The sequence below is a fragment of the Triplophysa rosa genome, linkage group LG15, assembly GCF_024868665.1.
Source record: "Triplophysa rosa linkage group LG15, Trosa_1v2, whole genome shotgun sequence".
Lineage (NCBI taxonomy): Eukaryota > Metazoa > Chordata > Actinopteri > Cypriniformes > Nemacheilidae > Triplophysa > Triplophysa rosa.
In genome coordinates this window covers 3,114,674-3,128,537 of record NC_079904.1, presented here as the reverse complement: position 1 = coordinate 3,128,537, position 13,864 = coordinate 3,114,674, and the positions used below count along the sequence as shown (strand labels likewise).

General features: G+C 38.5%; 1 protein-coding gene across 2 annotated transcripts in view; it reads left to right on the top strand.

The window, feature by feature from the left end:
- The window catches only part of LOC130565488 (kelch-like protein 29), a 197,584-nt gene that overhangs the window by 14,223 nt on the left and 169,497 nt on the right, over positions 1 to 13,864 (top strand). For both annotated transcript variants that reach the window (XM_057352226.1, XM_057352228.1), the window contains exon 2: positions 449 to 517. The gene's annotated coding sequence lies outside the window, so the exon portion shown is untranslated. The remainder of the gene's footprint in view (positions 1 to 448; positions 518 to 13,864) is intronic.

Genomic DNA, 13,864 nt, shown 5'->3' with positions numbered 1-13,864 from the left:
TCGGCAGATGGTGTGAATTCCTGTGTACTTATTGTGTATTTTGAGCTGTTTGATTAGTGTACCTGTAATTTACTCGAGGGAAGCGTCAGAAATTACAGACTTCTGTGGATTGTTGCCATGGCGCCAGACCTCATGTTTATCTTTTGCATTACATTTGTAAATAACAGTACCCAAGTCATGAGAAAGATTTTAACTGCTGCTCTGATGAAGAAGGTCTTCTGAATGGTTACTAGGGCAATGCTAGGTGGTTGCTAGGGTGATAAATGTAAGTCTGGGTAAAAGCATGAATATTAACTATAGTATATGTGCATTATCATTCATGTCCGTAGTGTAACCATAGCAGAATGTATTATGCACATTAGGTTTAACACTTGGGGCTATGGACTCTCTCTCTCCCTCTCCTTTCCCCCCATCTGTATTTACCAACCCTTCTCTTTTGTTTTTGCAGGCGCACCTGACTATACTCCAAAGATCTCATTAGTCTGTGATGAGCATCATCATCCAGCGCAGACCCGAGGTACCGCAATATCTCAAAAGATCCTGTTTTATATCTTTACACCCGTTAGCCTGTCAAAAAAGATACATCAGTTATCTCATTTATTGCAGTCTGTGTACAGCTGTGCTATATTGTGATCCCCTTTGTATTAAGCTGAGCCGGGCTTGACCATGTAATTGTTTTCTTCTGCTTGTACTGGAATTTGAGCGTTTTTGACGAACAAAGAATAGATGATATTTCATATAATTTCATCAGTTTTTAGACCTGCTAGTTTTGTCTTAAACTCATTTTACGAATGTTCATACAAGCATTGCGTTTTACATTTGGACTTGCACAAAACTGTTACGATTTGTTTGTTTAAAGCTGCAATCTGTGACTTTTTGGGGATTAAATTTTTTTGTTATTAAGCAAATACATTAAAATAATCTCAGTACATTACCCCAACCCACAATGGTAATTTTATAATAATGATTTATAATTTGAGCTGTTGGGTATGGGCTTGTTAGAAATATCAGTTTGATGTCATTAGGTGTACATTAAGTAACGTGCCATTTTATTTTTCAGACAGAGATGGCGAATAAGAAGCATAACGTTACTTTCTTCAACACGTGTTATTTGATTAAAAGCTTTAATCTGTTTATAGCCCTCCACATTATTTTGCGATGTTTCCGTGTACTTTTAATTTACGGCGCAGAAGAGCTATCTTAAATCAAGTCCCGTGCTAGACCTGTAAGAAATCCAGATCTGAGAGGCTGATTGATTGGAAACACTTCCTCAATTCCCAGCAGTGGAATTCCATCATGTTGCAATTACTGGTTGTCCGCACACAGCGGCGGGTCATTAGGAGGTGGGATTACATACGAATAGACAGCCAGGAAGGCCACACCTCCTCAACTCTGATTAAATGGACTTGATTTAATTGGGTTACCCCACTGAGAGTTCTGGCTAATGGGATGTGGGGCTGTTTGATCATTGCAGAGACCAGCTCTGACCAGGCGGCACGGCTCGGTATATGGCGAGGTTGAAGATTAAGCCACATCCACTTGAGGTCAAGTTTTTATGCTTATTTAACAAACTGCATTTACCTGTGATCCTACGAGAGTCATTATGAGTGGCGTCATGTTGCCACTCGATTGGCAATCTTGAAGATTTCTTTTTTGGGCAACGACCCGTTTAAACGTGTTTCGTATTTGGACGCCTTAAGCATTGGAAAGAAAGTTGAGAAGTACGTCTCGCAGTTCCTTCTGTTGAAGTGTTTTTTTGCAAACCGATTGAAATCATCTACTCTTCTGAGTTCTATGCATTCTTCCTGTTGTTGTACGGTTTGCTAATTTGAAGCTTATTTACGTGATTTTCATGGTAAATTTTTTGTCAGGCTCGGGAGGTGGTGTCACGCGCAGTACTTTCATTATGCCAAAAAATGAAGTTCCCCGCTGATAAAAAGTGTGAAAATTTTGGCTAATAATCACGGCCCTCCTGAAAGGCGCGTGCATAATTTTGCACGAGTTGCGTACTCGTAATTATTACGTTTTGCATATCTCGTTCATTTGCATTCCTAAAACTTGCGGTCTTTCGCACACCCTGATTAAGACATGTTGGGCACAGTCGGGGTTATTGGTGTGTATCAGTGTCTCGCGGTGTCGGACCCCTGGGGACTTGTGCACAGCAGGGGTTATAACATGTCATTTTTAAGCGGGTCATTGAGCCTAATGCGTGTGAATGAGCTGCACGCGGGCCACTGCTCAGGGAACCGGACCTGAACTGTTTAAGGGCCATTAGAGAATCTGCTTTAGCATAAGCACCATCTGAAGGTTTGGAAAGTACAGAAAATACAGGCTTTTGTGCAAGTGCTAAACATTTATGTACAGATGGTGTCTAAGCTGGTAACAGGTTTGCTTGATTTCTGGAAAAATATGTGGAATTTGAAAATAAAAATTTAGAACAAATTTTTCTTTTAACAGAGGGGGAACCCTCCTGACACTTGTTTAGCTCATATTTCACTCCAAAACCAAAAGAAAGAACAGTTTTTAAAATTTTGATAATTACTCAATCAAAACAACCAAACTGCAGTCTGATTGATATTACTTGAAATGCACAATAGAAAAAATAACATGATTTATGAAAATAAACAAATGGAATTATCTGTTTTTGCAAACGAACTTTTCATATATTTTTGTGATATTTTTTCTATGATTCTTTAAAAAAATACTACGTTACAGGAAGAACTAATAATTATATGAATAATAATAATTATAATTAGTATACTTTTATTAGTATAATAAGCAAAATCAATTATATTAACAATTATAAATAATTATTAAAAGATAAGATGAATAACAGAAAAACTCTAAAGGAAAACATTAGATGTTTTATAGTAATGGAAATATGGAGGGAAATGTGCTAAATAGACCTTTTCATGCAATTTTGCGGTGGAATGTGACCTTCCAAGGTAAAATCAGAATACGAGTTTAAAACAACATGAGCATGAATAGAAGAACTGAATTTTCATTCATTTCATTTTTTGCATCAAAGGAACACACAAGTAATTAAGGTCGAATTTCATTTTTTTAAGAGCAGAAATGCAGGTGTAATGGAGCGAAGCGAGAGTACAAACTCAGCTGTTGGATTTCTTGACTCTGAGGTGCTCTGAAGAGAATGTTACCATTTCCTTTCTAAATGTCACGGCGTTCTCCAACTTCACAGACTGTGTCACCTGCGCTGTCATTGATCGGCTAAGCCGGGCCCTTCATCTCCTGTTTTATGGATGACCAAGCGAAAGATCGTGTCCTCTGTGGAACACAGTATCCCCAGATCTGCTGAAAGTGCCTGCGTTGACACGGTCATTATTTTGGCCTGACGACAGGTCGACGCTCAAACCATCATGTGCGTAGAACAACAAACAGGATTAAATGATGTGTGAACTGGTAACTGAAGTCGGTCCCCTTCACTAGCGCAAGTGATGGCTGTAACCATAGCAACAGATGTGTAAGATAGTGACCAATTCTTTAAATTTATATCATTCTCTTAAACAAGTTGACCATGTTAAGCTTGAGAAGCCAGCACGTTTAACAGTGTAAAGAAGTGAGAATGCATGAAATAGCATGTTACCTCCGCTTTAAAGAGGTAGTTCACCCAAACATGGAATTGATGATTTTCGTTTTTGGGTGAACTATCCCTTTAAAGGTGTCGAAAAACCACTAACACAGTGTTACATATTTTGTTCCAAATGTTATATAAAGTGACATGTTTGAGTAGTAATTTGGTATTAAAGACACGTTACTTGCGTCTAATTCATTAGAATGAAATGAATGTGATCAAGCGCTAATAAAACTTGATTTCAATCAAGTCATCATGTCATTACGTGTCGTACCGTGTATGGTTGTGTGGCCTATGTGACTAATTAAACTTAAGACTTGACTAGACAGCAAATATAAAGTACAAACAACTCAAAACTAACTGAACTTCATGTGTTTGGTGTATGTAGAAATATCCGCGTCTAACACTTCAAACAGTATGTGTTGAGTACTGTCCTGCGGTTGTGAACGTTGCCAGTGCCTCTGGGTGTTTCGAGTGTGTTTAAGCGTGCTTGAGAATTTCCCGGGTTTGTGTGCTTTCTGTTGTTCATTATTTCCACCGACATGTAATCTTATTACCTCAAGTGGGTCACAGCGAGCCATTCGAAGCAGCTTTGACATATCGTGACATTTGAACCAAACCGCCGTTTTCACATTTCCATAATAATATAATCAAGCACTTCAGATCAGCTCGGTGAATTCACTCTAATGCGCACTGAAGAGAGAGCGAGAGAACTCAATCGACCAAGATTAAGATGGAGAACTTTTATAGTCTCCCCAGCATCAAGAAATGTTCCAAGCTGTCATAGCAGCCCGAAGAAGAGCGAAACCTTTGGCCCGTCAGTGCCTTCAGAGAGCGAGAGCGACGGGGCTGACCATTGACAGGTAACATCGGCCCTGACACCCTCTTACCCCGCCAGTCAACCTGTGCTGCTTCGGCCTCGATCGTCCTGTCAGTCACGCGCTCGCTCTGATATTTAACCTGACAGAATACGGTCTAATATTTGGAATTTGAGCTCGGCGTCAACACACGGCTCCTCGAGACTGTCAGCTGTTGACTTTACATCAGATTAAAAGCGTTTACTGGTTTATCACAGCGTGTGGGGTTAAGCCGCTTTAATGTTTGCATCGATGTCCTACATTCAACTTATCTCAGGCGCTCTTGCTAATAATTGAATTTCAATTATGGTGAGTTGAAACTTGCTAATAGTATGGGATTACTTTTGTGTCAATAAAAATGAAAAAATATACAATGAGAAAGAAAAAAAACACTTTGATAATGAAAACAATAAACTCAATTGCAAGAATGTGACATGATTTTCAAATAAACTGCTATTTTTCTTAACAATTTTCTAAGTTTCGTTTTTGCCAATAATAGTTTTGAACTCACTGCTAGATTTTTCATTTGCGCTTTTCGAGTTTTCGTTTACGCTTCTCAAGTTTTCATTCGCCTTTCTGGCACAAATCTCACGTGTGGGCGGGATTTATGGCCACTTTACTCTCATTGGTTAGTGAGATTTGGATTGACAGCTCCCTGACCGGGAAGTCGACACTGAAGACAGTGCAGCGGATTAGAGAGCAATCTGCTTGCGGTTTTCTGTATTGTATTGTTTTTCAAGCAGAAGTAATCCCATATAATAGCTACATTAAACATGCTAATAGCTGCTTTAAAGTTGTGTCTTAATGCTAAAATAAGGGTGTAAAACAAGTGGCTTCTTTAAAACGTCTGTGAACGGGTTTAATCTCTGTTTGGTCACATCTAGACACTTATGTAGTGAAAAATTCTGCTCGAGTTATGTACGATATTATAACACTATTCATATCACTAGAGAGCATTTTTGGGGGGACAAAAATATATACTGTATATACTGTATATTGATATATGAAATATTGATATAGCCAAGAAAAAAAATTAAAAGACCATTCCAAATTTTAATTTAATCTGCATTTGTAGATGAATTGGGGCCATTCCAGTCCAGAGTGTGCTGAATTTCAACAAAATCAAACCTCGGGAGTGACAAAGTCTCGCAACAGCAATGTGAAACAGACTGACAGCATGACAAGACACGTGAAAACTGTGATAAAAATCCAGGTTATCACATAAAAAACTTTTCCTAAATACATTTACAAATATTACTGTTGTGTTGCCTAAAAGTGAATATGAACTTGTTTTCTTTGCAGTATTTGAGGTCTGAAAAAATACAGAGCTTCTTTTCGGTTATTTTCACCTGTTTCTCCAGTTTTCATTTTCTGCAAATAAGTGCAAATAGAAACAATATTTTTATTTGAAATTTGAGAGAAATTTTGTTAATTTACCTAAACACATACCTATAAAAAGTAAATTCAGAAAAAACTGAGAATAATTTTGAAACGGTCTCTTTAATTTTTTCCACAGCTGTATATTAAGATATACTTGATCAGAAGGTGTTTTCTAGCAATCTTTCCACAATCTTGGCATTGCGAGCACCATGCTTCACCATGTGAGCTACATAAAGAGTACTGTACTATATACTGTCTATATTTCTCTTAGAACACAATAAAAATGTCAGGAAAAGTTTGCCAAAGTCAGTTTTGTGAACTTGTAGGAGTACACCAAGACGGCCTTTAGGTGCTAGGAGCCACAACACTTTACTTTAGATTTCTGGAGGCTTTAAACATTGCAGTAGTTATGCCCACAATATCTCGGGTTGTCGAAAACTTCTGCATTATTCTATTTTATTATTACATTCCCTTGCAGGAAGATTTCACAGCTGTCGACAACAGGGAAATTAAAACGAATGCCCTTTACGATGAAAGTGTATAATTGGACGTATGCATATTAATACGAGCGGTATATCTATAAATAAAATTTAGTTGCTTGATTTATATGCAAAGTAGAAATTAAAATGTCATGCGTAAGGTCCCGGGTTGGAGCTTCGCGAGGATGTGTGCATTTTTCATCGCTTGCGTAAAATACACTGTGTTTCCAAATTATAATGTAGTGTATTGCAAAACATCCTTCCATTTACAATACAGTGTAATTTAATTTTCATTATTTCACAGAAAAATGCAGTTTGTTGGAGCGTCTGGATTGTATTACCTGTTCTGCAGTGTGACGGGGGGCTCAGTCGGGTGTCAAATTATGCTTAGAGAAGGAATGCAACAGGTCTTATAGAAGCCATCGAATCATGCTTTTATGTTCAGAATGATTCATAACCGGGCGAATTTTAACTGCGTACATTGGTGTGTCGTCTCGTGTTGTGTCCTATGTATCATCACACACCGTTAACAATCGGTAAACAGACGTGTGTCACGGTGTCAACGAAAAGTGCTTCGTTTAAGATACTGCGTGCCGTGCGGAAGGGCTTTACAGAAAATCCCATGACATTTAAGGTATGGCAGAAGGTTGAGAGGTTGTGTTTGTTTTGATGGTTCTTGCGAGTGTTTTTCAGATCCATTAGCTGGTTTGTGGTGCCATTAAAAGGATTCCAGAGAGATTTATAGGTCGGCTACATGTGTCGAACAGATGCTGAGCGTGCTCTATAGGTGGAGAGATGTTTGTACGTGCGTGGCCAGAATCTATACTTCAGTTCCAAAACTTAGTGAACTGCCTAGATAGTCAGCCGCCTTTCAGACCGTCATGCAAGCTTCGTAAATGACTCGTTTGCATGAAATATTTATGTTTGGTGCATTTCCTCAATTCTGTTATTGACCCGCAAAAGGTAATCGGACCCTGTCTGTGCTAATGTATGAGTTTGTGATCGTTAGGTCACATTCAAACATATATGACAAACATGTGACGTACCGTATTACACAAAAAGCACAACTCGGATGCCACACGTCAATGCGTAATCCGTTTTGCGTCAATCATTTTGCTTTTCCTCAGGGGTGCTTTAAGTTTGACCTTATTCAGTTTGATGATGTGGGGCTCAGTACATCGCCAAATCCCCACCCCCCGTTCCCGCTCTGTCTTCCCATAAAAGCCATTAGAGGAATTGCTGTGCTTTATAAAAATCTGCCCTTTGAGTACAGCATGATGGAGTCGGATGAGGACAACACATTCAGCATTGCACTCCAGCATCATCTCATTAGGATACGCGATGGCTGACCTTCAGCGGAGGTTTATGAGATTTCCTATAACCTGATTCTGTGTTTTTATTGTCTCCGTGTTGATGTCAATAGCCTTGTCTCTCTTCTAGTGTTCAATACAGAAGCGTCGGCCATCAGTCAGCGCATGCGACTGAATTAAATCATGTAGAAATGAACGGGACTGATTATAGGGGGTGTGTGTGTATTTTGAGAGGTGGGTATGTAGTCAAGTTAGACAGAATAATAGGCTGCGTTCATAATGAAATAGCTACGTACTGCATAGTATGCAGAATATACGGTACACTGCATGCTAATTTTATGATAATCAGTTCGCAGAGGTTTCGAACTTTAGCGAGTTGTCACATCATGTTACGACGTTGCATGTTTAATTCAGCGAGACGTAACCGGTTGCACACTAGTAATATAAATAAATAATATTATTTTGCATTTTTAATTAAGCTCTTGAAAATCCGATCAGGTGATGGACCAGAAAGATGTTTAAAGTTGGATTTCGCTTTTTGGAGATCAGAAATGGATCCATTGTGGGATCCAAAAATGCACGTTTTGGTAATAGATTATAAGGAACAGAAAAATCACAAACAGGCTGCAAAAACGCACGTAAGAGAACGACTCGATTTGTTCTGAACACGACAGCGCTGCTTACTGTATTACAGCTTTCAAGCGAGTCCCTAAAGCTCTCGACTGTTCCCAGACATTTGCACTGTGCCTGACCCCCCGCCCTGACCTCCTGACGCCCGCTGATGGAAATGTACAACAATGGAAATGTAATGTACTTGTGTGGAGTGGTCTTGGGTTCTGATGGATGACAATATCATCTATCAAACCAGATTCGAGGGACCAGAGAGCCGCCGGTAGCCGGAGAAGTGCAGAATTCATCTGACGGTTTTCTGCGGGAGAGGTCAGCGGAAGGTTGCCGGAAAATGTGCGCAGACAGCTTTTCACATTTACATATATTCATTTAGCAGATGCTTTTATCCAGAGTGACTTACAAATGAGGAATTCTACAATATAAGCAATTCATCCTCGGGGACTGTGACACGAGGCGTTTTACAATAGTGGATTCTGAAGTTTTGGAGAAAAGAGCTAGAAGAGAGATAAACGTGAGACTATATCTTCAAGAGGAATGTTTGTGGTTCAATGTTAATCTCTACTGACAACATCTGTGGTTTTGATTTGCAGTAAGTTTACAATGCGGCATTTGAACGCAGAGGACATAGAAATGCAGAGGACCAGGTAATAAACATTCAGATATATACTGAAATAAACATTCGGGCTGCACAAAATTGAAGATAAATGCGATAACTTGCTAAATAATGCGATATGCAATATTGTTGATGCTAAAAGTTTGTAAAATAAATTTGAACTACATGAAGAATTACTGTATGTACAAACATGTTTCACATTTTACAACATTTTGTAATGTGATTGCCCTTCTGTAAGCATGAAACATTACCACAAAGGTGTCAATAGAGTTTAACTGGACTATCAAACTTTGGACTACTCCTTTAACTGAATCTGTCTGAACATTTACGAATACTCAATCCTACATTGAATTTCCCGATGCTAAAAGGTGCTGAGAACTTCTTTATTTCCCTCTTTACCCATTTCAGAAGTGCTTTGCTTCAGTTCAGGTGTTGAAATCAATACGCGCGTCTGTTGAGGATGAAACTTGGGTCCGTCTGTCAGCCGTGATGCTCGTGGTTTGTCTTAATTGCTGCAGGGATTGGCAGATATTGCTGATGGTAAAGTGGGTCAGAGTTCTCCGTGGCATGCGCTGGTCTCGCTGCGGCAGGATTTGGGAGAGATCTGATCCATCTGTTCTCTCGTCCTCGTGGACACGGCAATAGAAACGTGGTTTTTGGGGCTAACGTGTTGCATGTGAAAGACGCTGCGTAAAAAATTGGGCTGTCTTATAAAGCATTCAATGCATTTTTTAAAGTTTATGCATTAAATGAGTGATTATATTTATTTAATTATTAGTTCGAATATTTATAATCTACAAAAAGTATTTTATAAAAAAGAATATTTTATAATTCTTTACATTGTATTTTTTTATAATTTTTTATAATTGTATAAAAAATATCATTGCCGTCCTTCTGAAACCTCCTATGTCCAAATTTGCTGTTTTTCAGGAAATGGAAAAAACTGTACTTTTTAAATGATTAAACACAGTGTTGTCGAAGTTGACAAACACTTTTTAATACTTTTTATTGGTTAGATATTTGCACAACCCAGTGAAAAACATGAAGGGTGACTATTAATGATTTATGGCAAAAAGTCACAAAAAAATGGTTTCAGAGGGACAGCAGCGATATATTTATATAATTCTATGTTAATTTATTATACATAATATATCAATGATTATATGTATATGGGTAGTTGACAAATAAACCATATGTGTGTCTTATGGTGTGACACAGCACTATTTCTGCACAATAAAGGATATACAGTATAGCACAAAATTATTTGTTCCAATTTAGCAGACTTTAAGTATACCAATTTAGTATACCACAAAAACAATCGCAGCATACATTTTAGTATATTTATTTTTCACTAGGGATATTATAAATATAAATATTATAATATAAAATAATATATTATTAACAATTTTTCGTCAAAAGTTTTGCTGTCACACCATAGGACACATTTATGGTTTATTTGTCAACTGCCCATATGATGGATATATAGATACATGCATATGCATTCATATGCACATTTATTTTGCATATGTGGATATATAATAATACATTTCATATTCTTTTCTACACTGAATATGTATATGTAAACTTGAACATCACGATGTACTGATGGTCCAACTTCAATTCACACTATAATTCTGATGTTGAACTGATTGTTTATCCTCTTCACAGAGTCAAGGTATTCTTGACCATCTCTCAGGTCTCTTTTTAAGCTCCATAAGATGCCGTGCTGCTCATTTTATGGCCCTAGTCAGCCATTTTACCCAAGTATGTGAGGGCCGAATGGGCTGTGAGGTCCTGAGCACAGCGGTGGCTGCGCTGGAATGTTTGGACCAGGAATACGCACGCCTGCATTCTTCCCTTTCCTCGGTTAATGGGGCATGAGGTGAACCAGGGGCCTGTAAAACTCAACTGCTGGGGTTCAACAGGCGCTACACATCGCCGCGATCTTCGCCAGGCAGCTGGAGAAACCATCACGCTGAGAAGACTTCCTGCAGGTCTGCATTCCAACGCAGCGTCCGGCTGCAGGCGCTGAAAGACCCTCAATCTCTTTGGCACTGTCCTTTTGCTCTCGCTCAACCGGACTTGAATCTGGTCCTCGTTGCAGCTTATTCTGTTTAAGAACCACCCACAGGAAGTGACCGTGTGATGGACATGCAAGGGGACCAATCACATTTTGTTTTGCTGTCTACAGTAGACCCATTCACACCAAAAACGATAACTATAATTATATTAGCGTCCACATCAGCGGATGATATACTGTTATTTTTACTTTGAGCTCTCATGCTGCATTTTGACATTTTAAATGCGTGAGCCCTTAAAATTTCAAGTCCTAGTGAAATTAAAAATTACAATTCTTATTTTTTCATGAAATATTGCGGCGTTTCTAGTAAATTGCTTATCAATGTGGGTCATTTTCTTTTTAAAATTCATGTACCCTCATAATCTTCAGTTAAAATCTGAAAATGCACGTCCGCCCTGAAATGACCATCCATCTCAAATGACGTAAATTAGACGGCTTGGGCGGAGCATCCGTTAACTCCTCCCCTTCAACTGTCAGTCTGCTGCCAGTTTCATTTCAAAATGCAACAGCTGTTTTTCTACATCCAATCAATTCGCAGTAAAAATCACAAACCACGGCCACTCATTTTCTTCTTTGAAATTCCTTTTCACTCCGAAATGCATCAGAATACGGAAGTAAAAACGATCGCAACTTCTTGTTCACGGGGACTTTAAATGGATTTAGATTTTTTTAGTATTTTAGTTTTTAGTATTTTTTGGCATTTTTTCAAAATACTAAAACAAAAGGGAATAGGCAATTTAAATAAATAAATATTTACTTTGTAAAAGCAACTTTGTAGTTAGGTAGACATTTTCTTATTGATACTCCAACATTGTTCTTGAGTAACGTTAAAAAGAGAATCTTGGGGCTCTTCAAGTTTTATTTTGTTTCACATCCTCTGCTGTCATTGACTCTGCCTTTTGTGTCTTTTGGCCTCTTTTTGAATTCGCATTCCAGGGACAATCCAGATTTTTTATTTCCGTCTAATGACAATTCCAAGTTCTCATTGGCAGGCCTTCACTCATTTCTTGAAGTTGGATAGTTTAAGAGTTCCCCGGAGCACAGTAATTTGCTCACGAACAAATATTTCAAGAACCTGAGCTTGTTCTCGTGGTTTTCTTTCAGGATCGGACACAAAGCCGCGGTTCTGTGCCGAGAGCTCTTTTGTAAACACACACCTCTTGGCGTTCACTTCTTAAATACTCAGTCAGAGGGGGTTTACTATATTCGCGTCTTCCGGTTCCATTTTTCAGTGCCTCTTTTCAGTCTGAGCACCATCTGCGCCAAGCGCTCGCCGCGTTTTCGTTGCACTTCATTCTATTCAAATGCGAAAGGCAAGCAATCAGTTTGGATGGCTTTGACGTGAGCTCAGAGGGAGGATTTGTGAGGCAAATATCTCTTCCTTATTCCGCCTCCCGGTGAACAGATTGTGTGTCGAAATTTGCAGACTGTGCCTTTCTCCTCTGGCAGTTTATAGTCGTCGCCAACGTCATAAGCCGAGATTGACAAAGAATTTTGTGAGGGCGGCCGCTTCATTCATATGTATGTGTGTACACACTGGGAAGTTTGTTTTCTGTCTGACGACGGCAATTGAGTTCACAAATCAGCGCTTAAGGACACCATCGGTTCTGACAGAAGGGAAAGAGCAGAGTGTATTTAAGCTTTTAGTTTTGCAATGCATTACGAAACCGGTTCAGTTGTTGCAATTAAACGTGCGTATTTGTTAGCAGTAATGCCTGTGACTTGGCTCACAAGAGTTCACACTTGAGTTTCGTGGTGAGGCTTTCTATAACTTGTTTGAGTACTTAAACATTCCTGGCGCAGTTCAGTCGTCTTGAGACTCGGTTTGATCAATATTGCTCACAGATAACACATCTTCTGGTCGTTGGCAGAATAAATTAAGTCCACTTAGCACCAAGATTGACAGCCGGTGCACCCACTCAATGTTTCCGGAATGCAGTAATGATTTAGTAATTAAATGAAACGGTTTTGCTGCATTTTGTCCCAGAACATAATCACAGCTTAAACCTGTATATATATGTGTGTATGTGTATATACGTATATATACTGTATATATATATACTGTATATATATTAGTGCTGTCAATCGATTAAAAAAATTAATCGGATTAATCACACGTTTTTTCTGCGATTAATCACGATTAATCGCACACAACAATTATATTTTAAAATATACTTTTACATTTTAATAATTTCACATTTAGATGTAGAAACAACATATTTCTTTAACAGCATCATTTTATGAAAGCTAACATTTTGATATTAGTATTGTAACTGATGTCTCTATTAAATTGATTATTTTAACATTAATTATAGCCATTCAACAGTATAATTGAGAGCTCATGTAGGAAATTGAAGGACACTTTACAGTCTTTAATGCTAAATTATAAATTAAATGCAGAAGAATTCTCATTAAAGCTATAAAATCACATTGATTTCTTCTTTTATTTTGTTCTTTGATTAACATTAGTGACAGGAGTCACAGCAGCACGTTTAAGAACGTGGCCCCTTTAAGAGCTGTCTTAGTACGCAGATCTGACCGTCACCGCACTCCCATTTTCACAACACTTTGCATTCATTTAAGATTTTATTTTACACTTTGAAGTCTGTGCTTAAGAAAACGCTAGACAAAACGGGCTTTCTGACATAATCTTGTGTGGTTTTATCCATTCAAGCACGAAAGAGAACTTAACACGGATGCGCTGTCTGACAGAGATTCACCGACGCAGCCTTCAGCCCGTGACTGTTTACACCAGACTGGACCTCGCGTTGCGTTTTGCCGCGTCCCACAGTTTAGAAGCTGTCTATCTTCATTGAACGCGTCAAAGCAACCCTTTCAAATCGCGCTTAAGTGGTTTAAAAGCCTGTACACGAATAAGAGCGTGATTACATAATGTAACGCTAGACAAAGGATGTCAAAACAA